The following is a 15,000-nucleotide window of genomic DNA, read 5'->3' on the forward strand; positions in this document are numbered from 1 at the left end:
TATTTAGATTGCAATAAATGCTCTTGCTCAAGCTATCATTGATGCGTGGTGTTTCTTACCGATACTCATACCCAAACTAAACATTGACATAAGGAATTGGTTACAAAATATGTGAGTTTTAAAGGATGAAAAACTGAAAAAACAAGGATCCCCCTTTAATTAGGACTCAAATTAAAGTGGGCTCTGCTATTTCAGACACCCTGTTGTTCAACCAGGTCTTTTTTCCTGTCTCTTGATTTAAATGGTACTTAAAAAAGCGCAAGATTTCTTTAAGCAGTGAAACATTAAAAAGACTCAGCTTATTATCTCTCGAACACTCGCACAAGTTAAAGGCGTCGTAAGACAGAGGGTATTGCGGCCTCATTTCGCTAGAAATGTGCGCCATTAGCTGTTGTCTTTCAGCTTCTTTTTCCTCTAGAAATAGTTCCTTTGGATTGTGCTCGATTTCTCAGTGTGCTTGTTACCTTCTTCTGCTTGCTGCAAGGCGAGAAAAGAAACCCTGTACTTGGCTCTTAGTCAACCACTCGTCTCGTTCAAACAACCTTCTATTCTGCTCATCTCTTGTCTTGCGCATATCACTTGAGACTTGCTGAGAGTCAGGTTTCAGCCCTGATTGTTCCCCTAGGTCCAACTTTGCAGTTAGATATTCTTAACTTTGTCAGTTAATCTAATGGATCCTGCTCGTGGCCTGTGTAGGGCCCAGCCCATAATGACAGTGTGCAATGCAGGTATTGAGACATTTTCACTTTGGCGGATATTAGACGGTTCATTTTCAGTGACATTGACTGACGTTGTAAATCTGTCTGCCCAATCTCTTCGAAGCTTGTCATATAGCGTTTCTGACGGCCTTTCATCTTTGACGCAATGATTCCCTACGTCCAAATGTGACTCGAGCTCTGAAAATGTTTGGAAACTCTTCACGCATCCGGGCTCGGAACATTCAAACGTGCTTATATTCGAATCGTCCCAGTCATTCTCTTCTTCTGAACTCTCTGTCACAGGATCTGAGCATTGATAAACACGTGCATCATGAAGAGATAAAAATTTTTCACTAACAATGATACCAGTGTCCCCTAGGCCCTTTAACACCAGCTGGTCAAAAGAGAATTCCTTGCCACGCCCTATTCAGTACGACCTCCACACACGAATACCTTTCTCCTCAAACTGGACATTGTGAAGCTTGCTAAAACCATCTATCTTGTTCACTTCTAGGGTTATCTTTGCCTCGTCAACTTCGCAAACGCATGCGGATGTACCTTTCACTGGTCTTTCAGAAAGTACCCTCCTCATGTCTCCCACTGATAGAATGTCGTGCCCTTCGTTGCAGGAACGTCGGATGCATGTTTTCATCGGACACAGAATTCTATCACATACGTCCTTGCCATATTTTGGCTCTGAAAAGTCGTACCGACAAACTTCTAAACCCACCTGCTTACCAATTCTTGTTGCTGCTGCAATGAGGGAGTTATTATGATAACAGCCAGCTTTATCTGACCGCAGATAAACCCAGGTGATGTGAGGCTTTTCGGTCTTAATTTCTCTCAGTGTGCTTTCTATGATGGAACACACGGCGAACCAGTCCTGCTGGCATGCGTCAAACAGATGGGCATAGGACCGCAGTTCAAGTCTTCCTTCAAGGTTCGGATCACGTGTGATCACCGTCGAGATGTGCCAACTCAATCCTCTCTTGCCAAACCAATCTGACTGCTTCTCACGATATTTAAGCTGAAGGAATTTCATTTCCCAGTCCATTATTACCAATGCACAGTTCTGATTAGCACTCATCGTCTTGCTGATCTTGCTTTGCTACTTCCTGTTTTACAGAGCGAACAATATGAGCCTTCCACTCAAAAATATCTGTGCCAGTTTGAAGTCGTATAGCAGATCGTCTCGATGTTCATTGCCGTAAGGGATCCAAAATGGACCTTGAACTTTGTCTTCGACTTCATCTAAGACATTTCGCAGATTTTGACACTCGTTACAGTTTTCTGTGTGTTGATGGGAGCATTTCTCCTGGAAGTCGGGATCTTTTTCGTCACTTAAAGCGAACTTGCGGCAATGATCAAGACATAAAGCTTCCTCTGGATTGCAGTGAACGCGATAATTGGTCTTTAAGTAGCGTTTTTCACTCTTAAGCCTTTCCTTAACCCCAACGCACCATTGCCTATTCATTCCTCCTTTCTCTAGATCATCGACAATTATTTCAATTTTCTGGAAACCAGCAGAGCCATCGGCAGCAGTATTGTCGAGGCCTTGTAAAGACTTTCTCTGTGAAGCTTGTCTGACTTCTAGGATTTTGAATAAAGTGGTGCCACTGAGAGTTCAAACTTCTCCTCCTGACAAAACTGTATGTACTGGCTAATCATCGTAGACCACGTCACTGGACGCACCACGTTCCGCATCTCGATGGTTTCGCCACTGTCTAGCTTAAGGAATTTAGTTCCGTAAGACACGTCTTGATAAAAGTATGGGCGATTAATGAACTCAACGAAATGATCGACTTTGGCCATATCAATGCGAACACGTTGATGTACCTTCTCCTCAGGCACTTGACCGGGACTTATCGTTCTTGCATGACACCGCGCTCTCTGTATCTGTCGTGTAGACAACTTTCCATATGGCGAGTGAAGTTCTTTTAATGTGCTAACCGAGTATTTATACGCATAAGAATTTGCGTCTTGATGCTTTTGGTTTTGGCGTTTTTGTAAGCGGTCATCAAAGATTTCAACAAATCATCAGCTTCTGCTGTCTCATCCTTTTCTCCACCTGGAGACAACAAGGCGTGAAAGAGCGTCTTGCCGTAGTTTGGGCTATCGCATTACAAACGAGCATACAGTCTTCAACCACTTTCTCGATGTAGAACTGTCACTGGGCTGGACTGCTTTCTTCCCACGAGACAAGCTGTGATGGTAGTGGCTGTCGCTTGTGAGGAATATTTCTGGCAACCTCGTCCATCGCAGCATTGTAAGTACCAAGAATCTCGGTTTAAGGGGATCTGACGGAAAGTTGCTTCAGGAGTTGCTGGAGTCCAACAGGAACTAGAAAAGGGTTTCCTATTAGGGGTAGAAATCTGATGAAATGGCGTTGTTTCCATTTCAGCAGCACGTGCTTCTATGGCTGTTCTTGCATCAGCTTTGGCCGCTCTATAAGATTAAACAATCTTACTGACCGTATGAACGGACATTATTTGACATGTTCTCTTCGAAGGAACGAGTCGGTAAAGAAAGGGATTCACAAAGGAAAAGAGGGGTAACTGTGTTATCCCAGAGAAAGTTAAATCTGCAGCCACCAACACAATCTATGTCTCAGGCATGCGCTTTCGATGTATGGCGTGGCATGCGAATAAACACCTTGCGTGGTGAGGTATCTTAGAAACAATAAAATATCCAACAAACCTCTCAGAATCCGCAGCTTCCTGGTTGACTGAACCTTTGGTAGAACTGTGCCATCCCAAACTCAACAGTCGCTTAGAATGCTTCTTCCGGCAAGTGGTGCAAATAGCTATAAAGTTGCATCAATACAACTGATAAATCGTCGTCGTCTTCATCATCGTCATTGTCATCGTCTAGCTTAGCCTAAATCATTTCTAAGAGAAATACTGGGCGTTTCAAACACATCTAGGAGACCTATAGTCTCTATCGTGCGTAACACTTGTCGTTGTGCGTGTGAGATAAAGGAAAAGTTTTTTCGAACCGTAGAGACGAGTAAAAGAGGGGCGACATCGCGCGAGGCATGGGAAGGAGATGCAGATTCACCGCTCAGGACTATATTTGTTTCCTTCATTACCACTAGCAAGGCTGCCCAGTAGTTTTAGTGTAGCAATAGCATAAAAGAATTAAAGAATTAAAGAAATTTCCTTAGTTGATGATAAAACACGCATTTTTGTATTTACGATTGCGACACCAATAACTAACCAAGGGAAATGGACATGTGACCAACAACAACGAAAACTTCTAGGGGTATTGACATTTGAGGAAACAGAACTAGAGAGAGCCACAAGGCTATTGGTACTTACGTGATCCTACAGCAGCGATTTCTTTGAATATAAGTCTTATTTCGTCAGCTATTTGAAAGGTTATGACGTGGCTGCCCGTCACACTTGTAACTTTCCCAGTATGGCCAGGGTATCGGCACGATCTTGGACCTCGCCAGAATCTTCCCAGTAAGTGTCTGTGCCTCGGGTAGATGGTCATTCCCTCGAGCTGAATTCTCAACAAATGCTGAATCCCCGCTCTCGCCATGATTAACTTAGCTTCTGTAACTTCACTGCATTTTGACAAGTGGCAGCTAGCCAAATGGGCGGATATATCTGCGTTACACTCCGAGAGCAAAACATGCTCTACTTCCTCCCTACTAGAACCGCACGGACTTTGAAGTATTTCGTAAAGAGAACAATTTGGGGGAACAACAGACATTTTTAGTGCTAATAAAGAAAACGTCGCAAGAAACACTGTCTCGGATTTGTCTGAAAATCTTGCCGAAAAATCTTTTTGTTCCCGACAGATTTTAATTGAATTAGGAAGAAATAAACAAGTTTGCCAAATATTATTTCGCAAAAAATAGAAACGCCACACAGAAAAGTTGAAAAGTTTTACTTTCATAAGCTTTAATCAAAAAACATTTCGTGTCTTTTTGAAGAGATGTAACTGTAATGAAAGGAAATGTAGCTGCCGTCGAATTCCTTTTTCCAAATTAATCAGTAATTGAATTAGGTGAAACAGAAACACACGGCTCCTTTTTGGCGCCTCGTAGAAAATGAAAATGGTCATAAAAATATAATACAAAATTTTGTCACAAAATACCGAAAAAACTCCTACAATACAAAGCTCACGATAAGGTATTTTGAAAGTTTCATAACTCGGTAAAAATTTTACAGAATGCAATCGTTTTACCTTTGAAGTATTTAAATAAAGCCATTCTTAAATATGTAAAATAATAAGCTTTGTAGATTGGGAAATAAGGATTTGGTAGCGCTCGACATTTAAGCTTAATTATAGGGGTCACAGAAGACAAATTGAGCAGTTTGGGGTGACCTTTAAAATTGTCTCGTAAAAATAAAAAAAATAATAAAACTGATCAAAACAAATGTGATATTTGTACATGGGATAGAATTGTTGACTTTCACTGAAAAACTTAGGGAAATCAGTACAGGACCGAAATTTGCCTTATACGTTCTTACGCGGACAGCCTCTTAACTGCTGACGTCTCGAAAGTTAGCCTTTCGTCAGAGCAATTGGAGGAATTGTGGGTTGTGTGTGGATTTATATGCAGAAAATGGAGCTACGCTATCGGTGGGAATATGGTGACGAGAAAACATAAAAAAATTAGGTGAATGAAGAGTGCTCGTTGATACTGCGGGGACTAAGAGTGCCGATTTGGAAGATAAATTTTTGCGGCTTTCTGAACCGCCTAGATCTTGGGAAAGGCGACAGAATGCCATATCCACTCTTTACGGTGGCCAATTTACGCTTTCAACTCGGTTGTTAACATTAAATTATCTGTTATACTCTCTCTCAGACGCAGCACCTCAGTTTCTTTAGAAACTTGCCCCCTTTATTCGAAAAACTTCACCCCGGCATCCCGGGTTTGTAAGATTGTATGTTAAAGTGGGCCATTTTTTCGACTACGGCTAGGCGGGTTACCTTACCTACTTGGGGTCCCCCACATCTATGTAAACAGGCTTTGAAATCCCAAGCTTGCATGATGAGCCCTGTAAATATGTAAATATGTTATTAACTACTGTGAATAACGGAATGTCTTATGTTTGAACTGCAGATTAATAGTGAAGGTGAGAGTGATATCTGCAGTAAAGAACACCACTTAAGCAGTAGTGAAAATTGAACCCATGACCTCTGCGATACCGGTGCAGTGCTCTACCAACTGAGCTAAGCTAATCGAGAGCTGGTCATTTTGTTGTTTTTTTCATGCTTAATTTTCGCTACCGCTTAGGTAGTGTTCATTACTTCGTAGATCACTCTTATACTTGTTTGTTAATCAGCAGTTCTCGCATATGATTTTCAAATATTTACAGCCATTGATTCATCTCGTCACGGGTATATTACGAACCAAAAAAACTACTAGCTCCTTGTTGGCTTGTTGGCTCAGCTGTTAGAGTAATGCACAGGTCATGGGCTTAACTCCCGTACAGGCCTGAATGTTTTTAGGCTTAATTTTCACTACTGCTTAGGTAGTGTCCATTACTGCAAAGATCACTCTCATCTTTAATATGCCATGTTGCAAAAAAAAGCGAAATGTTAGGATTTGAATACACTAGTTGGGAAAACCTTCAACTTTGCCTCGTTTTAATTTTTTGTGCCTTTGAATCTTGAGAGTTTACGGCCGTAGGGCAGGTCTCCAGTTATTCTGCTTCTATCGAGGACAAAGCGAGGGTCGCACTGACAACAATTCTTCTCTTGCATCCTTAGTCTCACGCGGACGACCAGACTACACGATCAGATGTTACTCTCGTGTTCAAAGCATTGTATTAGTATACTGATTCAAATAAAAAAAACCCAGATCACAGCAGTTCCATGTAGCCTCTTTGAGCAGTCGGTCTATGCTGAAGACAACAATTACAGAGTAAGTATTGAAGAACTCAATTGAACTCAACGAAAACTGCGACTGAATAAAATTCTGAAACTAGAGACAAGGGATGATTATTCCTCTAACAGTTATAATAACAATTTCAAACTTTAGCAGTTTATTACTTGTCCTGGTGATTAGTAATCCGGGCAAGACGGCATTTCAGTCCGGTACTTTTAGAAATGCATCATTATTTCGATTCGTAGTAAAACGTTTCAGAAAGTTCCAAAGCTTCAGGAATTCTCTCGCAACCAAATAGTATTAGTGAGATTTCTAGAGATTTATGATGACTCCCCATTAATAGCATCTCCCCATAACGCTATTAACTCTATGACTAAAAATCAACACATAAGCACAGTAATGACAGAATGTCAAAAAACATAAACAACAACAATGGCTCCCCCAGTGAAAGCTCATGGATGCTGTCTAACCCGTCCACCTTCATTACGGCGTCCGAATCAGCATTTTATGAACACACCGAAGGTTTAAGCAGAAGTTTTCGGTGGAGTGATTGTGTTTTAGTTTATAAATAGTTCAGTACATGCCTTATCTCAGATCACAGATCGACAAGAGTTGTTGGGCGATGATGATTGGACGTCACAATAGATTGTTTTCTCTGGCGAGGTAATCTCATTCTCACTTGAAATGAGCGTCTGCAGCAACCATATCTTTCACCCAATCCATCAGAACACTCATATCACCGTACACACCGAGTTTATTGGGCTCTCCGCACCCCACTTCCCACGAAACGACGCCAGAAAGGTACCATAACCCACTTTCTTGACACGCCAGCGGTCCTCCACTGTCAAACTGACACGGTCCCACTCCTCCTTTAGCTGAACCTGCGCAGAGGGCCCTTTCATGTATGAGGCCGTTATAAATCTTCAGGTTGACAAGACATGATTAGAACATTAGTACCCGAGTACCCGCTCGATCAAACATCGCGTCCCCCTCCCCCGCGCTATTTCCAACTTAAAAAGTTATAAGCTATAAAACTAACCGAATTTAGAGGTCACTTATATCGGTATTACGTTCAAGGCTTGGAAAATTTAAACATCAAGGAATCTAAACACTTTCTCTCTGTGCTGGTACTTCTGAATTCTAATGCTTCATTAATGAATATCTTAAATCAAAGAATGATCATCCCTCCAATTCACACATTAAGCTATGTATCGGACCATAGATGCGAGAATCAAAAAAAAAAAGAAAAAAGAAAGCTGCGATCCGTTGTAGTTTAGACCTGATGGTTCGTTTGCATTGATATTTTCAATTTCTCTCAAAACGAAGGGGTTCATGCTCTTGCGCTATTAATACTCCAACAATTTAAAACACTAGAAAGATGATGGAGCCTTAAGTTCTATAGCTATATCATCATTTTGATAGCTAAAATCAGGAAACGTTGCGACGCTCGGAAGCGAGATCGAGCGGCTTTGCTTACTGTATCATTATGTAAAATAAAACATATTTCAACATCGATTTTTTTAACAGGAGAGGTAAATTCAAGATAGATATTTTTGTTTAACTCTTACATTTATTCCACCATCCGTATCTTTGCTTGTAAAATTTAGGGAATGTATAAACTGGGGCTTTTTTTTAGAGTAAACCTCAGTGGTGACCTTTCACACTTCACGCTTTTGATGGCTTGATGTGCAAAACGTTAATACTCATGACCGTTCGCTAAAGTTAGATATAAAAAATAATTACCAATGTTTGAGGGGCATTTATGGCGTATCGGTTCCCTCAGCTCATAGTCTGTTTTCGTCACATATGTATTGGTCTGTTAATGAGATGAATTTGAATTGAATTTAATGAATAAAAATCAAAATCTACAGCCTCTATTCTTCAGTACAGGCCTTTTCTCACTAATCGAGCTGCCAAGTTCTATCAATAAACGAAGGGGACATGAAGGTACACTTCCATTCCCTTTCACCCCTACCTCCTTTAGTTTTCGACTTTTTCAATAATCCATAATCTACTTATCCACACACTGTAGGCTTTCTTAGTTTTATCAATACAATCTGCTGATTAAAAAACTCAATTTGTGTATGGGGCAGACTTGCAGCCCTCGACCTGAGAAGAATATCCCTTTGAAGTATGCTAGAGTTTTCTGTAAGCCGCATATGTAAGTTGACCTGATTACCATTGGGCTTTCCTTTACGAAAATATACTTCTGTATTCCATTCTGCTCTCTAGTTTTTTTCCTTCAAATTCTACTCACCAACGTCATAGTCCGACGGAAACTCGTACGTTGATGCGTTAGATGTATATTGTGGGTGAAGATAGATTTTAGAAATCTCCAAGCTTCTTTTGAGAGATCCATTCACTTTTAAATTGTGTTCACCTGCTATAACACTCTAGTGAGTTGGGATAGCATCTGTGAAAGAAGAAATTCTGCCCTGTTAGGAAAATGGAGATTGATAAGGTCGCAGAAAAATCAGGGTCTGTGAGATGGATTTTTATATCTATACAGTGTGGGAAGCGTTGGCCTTCTATGGTCGGGAATCAAGGTGCAATGGCCATTGACACCTTTCCTATGTTAGACGTAAAAAACTGCAAAGAAATTTAACTTAGTTAATCATCACACTCTTGTGAATATCAATATTTTGACCTGTTGTTACAATAAAGGTGATAAGTTCTTCAATTGCACTGAGTATATTGATTGAGAGACCTCTCAGTGTCCCATCATTTCCTAAAATCATGGCTATTAATAAATTCGGGAGATTTCTAGTGTTATTTTCTTTGAAACGATAATTTTTTAAAAGTGGGCTTTGACATGACCCACCCGTGCGAACACTACTTTTATTTTACGAAGTGAAAAGAACATCTGAATAAGATGTGACCTGAGGGAACTTTCATTTCTTTCACCTTTTCGTTATGTTTCTTTGATCTTTTTAGATCTAAAACCACGAATGTATCAATTAGTTTGAGAAGGGCATGTTTCATGGTATACCTTTATCGAAACAGTGAGCAGCTGTCACAATCCAGTTAGAAGTTACCAGAGCCCCCCCATAGACTTTTTCACCATCTGAGATCAGTGCTACCTGCCATGGCCAGCGGGATACATGAAAACTTTGCCCTCCCATAATACGCTTCGATGAATTTTTCGTAGTGTCATTAGTAAACTGTCTTCACAATCCTGACCTAAAATGAAAAAAGAGATTTTAATTTTTGCAATTTAGCGGTCGACGAAAGAGAAAGCACAATAATCAGGTTGTTAGCGACACCAGGGATTTATGTGAGGTTGTCGACTGCCATGCTACTTGATTTCAAGGTTTCAACGCTATCTCGGACTGCTGGAACGACCAAAGATTGTCTCGATATCGTGTTGTGCTCAGATGCAATGGCAAAGGAAACAGAATATGGCATTTGATTTTCATGTTGCTTTTCGATCGTTCGCTCGAGGGTTTCTTAACGTTATTTCACGAAATATCTCATTTCATCACATTATTGATGCATATGGCTAAGTGCCAACTCGGATTTCACATTGGTTAGTAAAATTAACGTTCAATGCTGCATCAATCTCTATTTTTTCTGTCTTACAGCAGGCGGAAGCGTCGAACGTACCTCGATGTACGACCTTAATAAAAACTCTGAACGATAACTGATAAGCTATAAGCTGAGTTGGGCACAAAACGTCTTTGTGCTTGCGAACAAATAAAGGATTTTGTTTTAATATCAAAGACCGTTTTCCATCAACTGTTAATGTTCAACTCAATTTATCTCGCTGCTATGTACCAACTAAAAGCGTGGAACGGCTGAATTTCTGATCGAAGGGATCGAGGTTTGAGCCCTGGTTGCGCCGGACCGGAATTTTGTATTCTCTGGGAAAGACTCTCGTCTCGAACAATGCTTCACTGCTAAGGTTTGTAAAATAGTACTGATCTATTGTCCAACATGTTAAAGGGGTAATCTATGAATAATCTATACCCCTTTCCAATAAGAATCGGTCCAGTTTAAATAAGTTCTTGAGTCGCATGCTTTTAGCTACATAATACTTGATTTTTTAGGACCTTCCTCGATGAAATACTTCTTGAAGTAACTTTCTGCACATGATACAGGGTTTTATTGAAAACTGTTTCTATATCAAACCTACTTTTTCCATTAAAGGAACAAACTAGCACCACAAGACAAACAGTCCAATCGACTTTTCTAGCGACCTTCCTGTCGACCTGTGATTAACAAGCATGGAATGAAGATTATGAGATAATTTCCCGTTTTTGAATAATTCGGCGGCAAAAAAAGCTTGGTGCATTATAAAATCAAAACCCGACTTTGCATAGAGGGGTAAATTATACAAATGATTTACACAAATGGTGTAATACGAACAGTTATATATATCTATTTAGGATCTTTGTTAACTGTGGAGGTGAGACTGAGGCCAAGTTACTGAAAAATTGGTCACAAATCTTGACCACAGGTCATAACAATCGAAAAAATTATGTCTTACCACGAAAGACTTCATCTATATACCGTGCTAGTGGGCAAAAACGCCGTTATCTTGCTCTCATCGATTGTTCTTTTTATGGAATGATGTTGAACAGAACTTTTGTAATTACAAAGAGTGTCGGTATGATGTTCAATATCACGCTTTACTTCATTGAAACATTTTCACGCAATTAAGTTCCTTGTTCAAGAGAAAATGTTGTTACATGTTGTTGACACAGCATGGAAAAAATTGTCGTAGCGGTGAATATTCATATGCCCAATCAGCGATCTTATGTTTCAAGCAATCTGATTCGTTCGCTGTAATGTGCTAATGAACGCTCCTGAGCGAGATACGCGTGAAACACAGTGACTAGAATGAACTAGCGTTTCAGAAAATGGTAGGGAAGTTTTGCTGAAATGATTTATGAGTTAGCGAAGTTTAAAATTATTTTTTCAGAAAACATCGCTGGTATTTGCTTCAATTCGTGTAATTCATTTAACAGCAGTTAAAAAATGTCTGAAAGCCCTCTTGTTCTCATTGCTCTAATACTCTAAAATAAATAATAATGATTTTTGTTTATTGCTGATTAGGAAGGATGATTGAGAAAAATTTTTAACAAGTCTGAAGTTACTTCACGGCTTAGGTAGCACGAAAGGTTTCCTGTGTTCAAAAAGAAATTTGGGTCTGTTCGCCCTTCGATCATGTAAACCAAATTTATAACAAAGTGGGACAAGTGTTGTACAAAGTGCGACAGCTTTTTATTGAAATGTGCGACAAGTGTTCCTAAAAAAATTGTAACGAGTAAGTGTTCCCGGCGGAATAGGACAGTTTACGATATGACAAATTGCGACAGGTTTTCAAAAGCGTGATTGAACAATCCTTACTTCGATATACGAACGCTGAGCTTAAACCGTTTCATTTCGTTATAAATGAGTTACAAGATTTTGATATTAGATCAAGGTTGAAGCTTTTATTCGATAAGTTTGAGTATTCTAATTATCTGTTTGCAGGATAATTTGTGGATATCTTAGGGAGAGATTACATATTAATCACCTCTGAGAGTTCAAGGGTTAAAGCCGGAGGGTCACTTATCTTGCCATATATTATAAAATACATTAAATTTTGAAAAGGTGAGATCAACCATTGGCATATTACCAGACATTAGCGCTAAGTAGCTGAGCAAAACCCTCTCCTTTTTTCTTGATTTTATGAGTACAGAAAATGACAGTTGGCAGCTTTAGGTGATATCATTGACTTAAAGTGTGCACAAGTTTCAGTATCACAAGAAAATAACGAACTAATAAAAAAATTTTCTCTCATAAAGATCGCGATCTCCAGTCCGGAAACGGGAAGTCAGTTTATCGTAAAATTCTTTGTGGCAGCTCTCAGAACAGTTTTATTTTTGACCACAGAAAGGTCGTACATTTTCGTACATCCTCATTCCTGTCTTGAACGCCTTTATATCCTGCGCCGCCGTAATGTTCAGCACAATTCACACGATGAGGCAATCTTTATCTCTACTGGCACCGTTCAAAATACTGCTCCTGAGTCTGAGTTTCTGATTTTATCTATGACATCAATTCTTCTACTAGTCATCATATGTGCTCCGAGAAGAATATTTACCCTTCAACTGTTTACCAAATGGTTCGAGGGGAGTCATTGTATACCTGCATTGATGATGTATTTACTGTTTATGTTTACATTCTTTCGTTGAACTTACTGTCTTTTAGAACCTCTTTCTGGCCACATCTTTTCAAGGAAGATTGTTTTTTTTATTTATCTTCAAATTCCAGAAAACTTTTGTCGGAAAACGACGTCGACGCCATCTTATGTTGAACTGGCCGTGGTGGCATGTAAACGATTGAACTTGTGGTTCACGCGTTGTGTTTTCAGTTGCCTCGGTTCACAAGTGTAGGAAGCGAACTCAAGTGCAAATGCAAGCCAAAGAAAATAAAAGTGTTTTCATTCTTTGTGTTGTCTCTTGCATTTGCATTTGCGTTGGGGTAGTTCACGTGTAAATCCTTGCATTTGCAATAGCGTTTGCGTTTACATTTTTATCCTAAGTGTGAACCAGGCATAAGATTGTAAGCTTACGTACGGTAATAAAACTCAAACACAGCTAACTGCGGTCTTCGCAGTGAAGCAGGCCTCAGAAATTACATCGGCCGCCCTTCGAGTGAACAACTACGAGCTTACTCTGATATCCTTTCCGATGTGTTGAGCGGAAAGCCACATCAGACACAGTAGCAGAGTTTTACTGCGCCGTTACCTCGAGAAATCTTCATGTTCCTCTGAATTCGGCTGTTGTAAATTCATAAAACAGCCAAAACTTGCGTTTTACTTCTTATGTTACTTTTTGTGAAGGATTATTAAATTACCAACGGTTTTTAAGCCGCGTGTAAACATTTGCTACCACAACATTCATTTCGAATCCAATTGTGATGATAGAGAGAGAGGAGAAAATTAACAATTCAGTTTTCTTTTCGGCTATAGGTCGTAACTCAAGTCTTTGCCCAAAACTGCTGCCTAGCCGGCAAAACAAAATATGTTTATGAAAACTTGCAACAAAAGTGGGGATGTACCCGCGACTCAACTCGCAACGGATGGGGTTCCGCCCGCTGTGCGCGGGCCAAATGGGAGAATTTTACCCACTCTTAGAACCAATCATATTGAAGGATTTGTAGAATACCGCCCGCTCAGGCACTGAGAAAAAAAATTAAGAGTTGTTTATTCGTTGCTCTATATTTAACGTTACAGCAAAGCAGCCATCTGTTACAAATTAAAACAAAAACATGCAATTTAACTTAGACTCCCTTTTATGTATATGGTTAAAGTGGGAAACTTGATGAAGTATGAAAACCGCTAACACTATGATTATCGCAATCATCGCTCGGAGTCTATGCTTCATTTTCATAACTGTTATAAGCGTCAGACTTTACCTTGCAGTTAGACACCACGCAAACCAGATTAAGCTTTACAAGTAAAACAAGCAGCACAGAATGGTGACTTGGCAAATGCCTTGAGGCTGAGGAAATCCGCGGTCAGCACATTTTATGTATATTTTGTGTTTTAGCCTGTTATTTGCCATTTTATTTCAGTCTTCTTGACCGAGAAATATCTAAGGACTTTTCAACTGGTTTGTTTGATTACTCTCGAACACTAATGTTCATAAATTCATCTCTAAATCCTGTTATTTATTGCTGGAGAATGAGAGACATCCGACAATCTATCGAGGACATACTGCGAAATATATTTCGCAGGACTTAAATGCAGATAATGAAAACAGGACGTTGTATAACTTATTACTTATCAGCCATCTCTTTGCATATTATATATTCTTTTTAATTAATTTCGCCAGTTTTCTTTTTCGGCTTTTTTTGCGGTTCTAGTTCAGTGAAAGTTGTTAGTTTCTGTGCAAAGTTGTCAAGATTGCCGAATAAAATTTAAATACGTTTTTAAAATAGACTTTTAATTGAAACAACTTTCATTTTTCATATGATTATAGATGAAATGTACTTAGAGGGCATTACGAAAAGACGAGAATGGACACTTGAAAACATTGAAACAAAAAGGCGACTCTTAGGTGCTGTGGGTCTCCATGAATAAATAAAAGGGTGTAAACTTTCTGTTGATACCACTGCAACAGTAAAGGAAATAAAACAAACTTAGTACGTTGAGGTTTACTTTGTATCGCATGGTCGTCTCGCAAAGTCTTTTAAACATCCGAGTTTACCTGAAATACTCCTTTCTAGGACTGGACTGATCATGGTACAACGAACATTTATTGTTCTGCCAATGATCACGCTTGATTTCTCCTGGACTAGCTCTTATAATTTGTCTTCTTTGTAAAATGACTGATCGTTGAGGTTGCTTTCGATTATAAATTCTCAGTTCGCACAGCTAATGATAGCAAAATTATTTCTTGAAGAGCAAATGCCTTTCTTTTTTACCCGCTTATTAATAAGTTTTATCTTCTCTAGCTCCTCTCCCTT

At 39.5% G+C, this 15,000-nt stretch overlaps 2 pseudogenes; both read right to left on the bottom strand.

The window, feature by feature from the left end:
* Nucleotides 1-191: 191 nt before the first annotated feature.
* Nucleotides 192-1,350, bottom strand: LOC149037659 (uncharacterized; annotated as a pseudogene).
* Nucleotides 1,351-1,818: 468 nt separating this feature from the next.
* LOC149037660 (uncharacterized) lies at nt 1,819-4,415 on the bottom strand (annotated as a pseudogene).
* Nucleotides 4,416-15,000: the final 10,585 nt, after the last annotated feature.

Source organism: Pocillopora damicornis, chromosome 11 (assembly GCF_964200805.1).
Source record: "Pocillopora damicornis chromosome 11, jaPocDami1.2, whole genome shotgun sequence".
NCBI lineage: Eukaryota > Metazoa > Cnidaria > Anthozoa > Scleractinia > Pocilloporidae > Pocillopora > Pocillopora damicornis.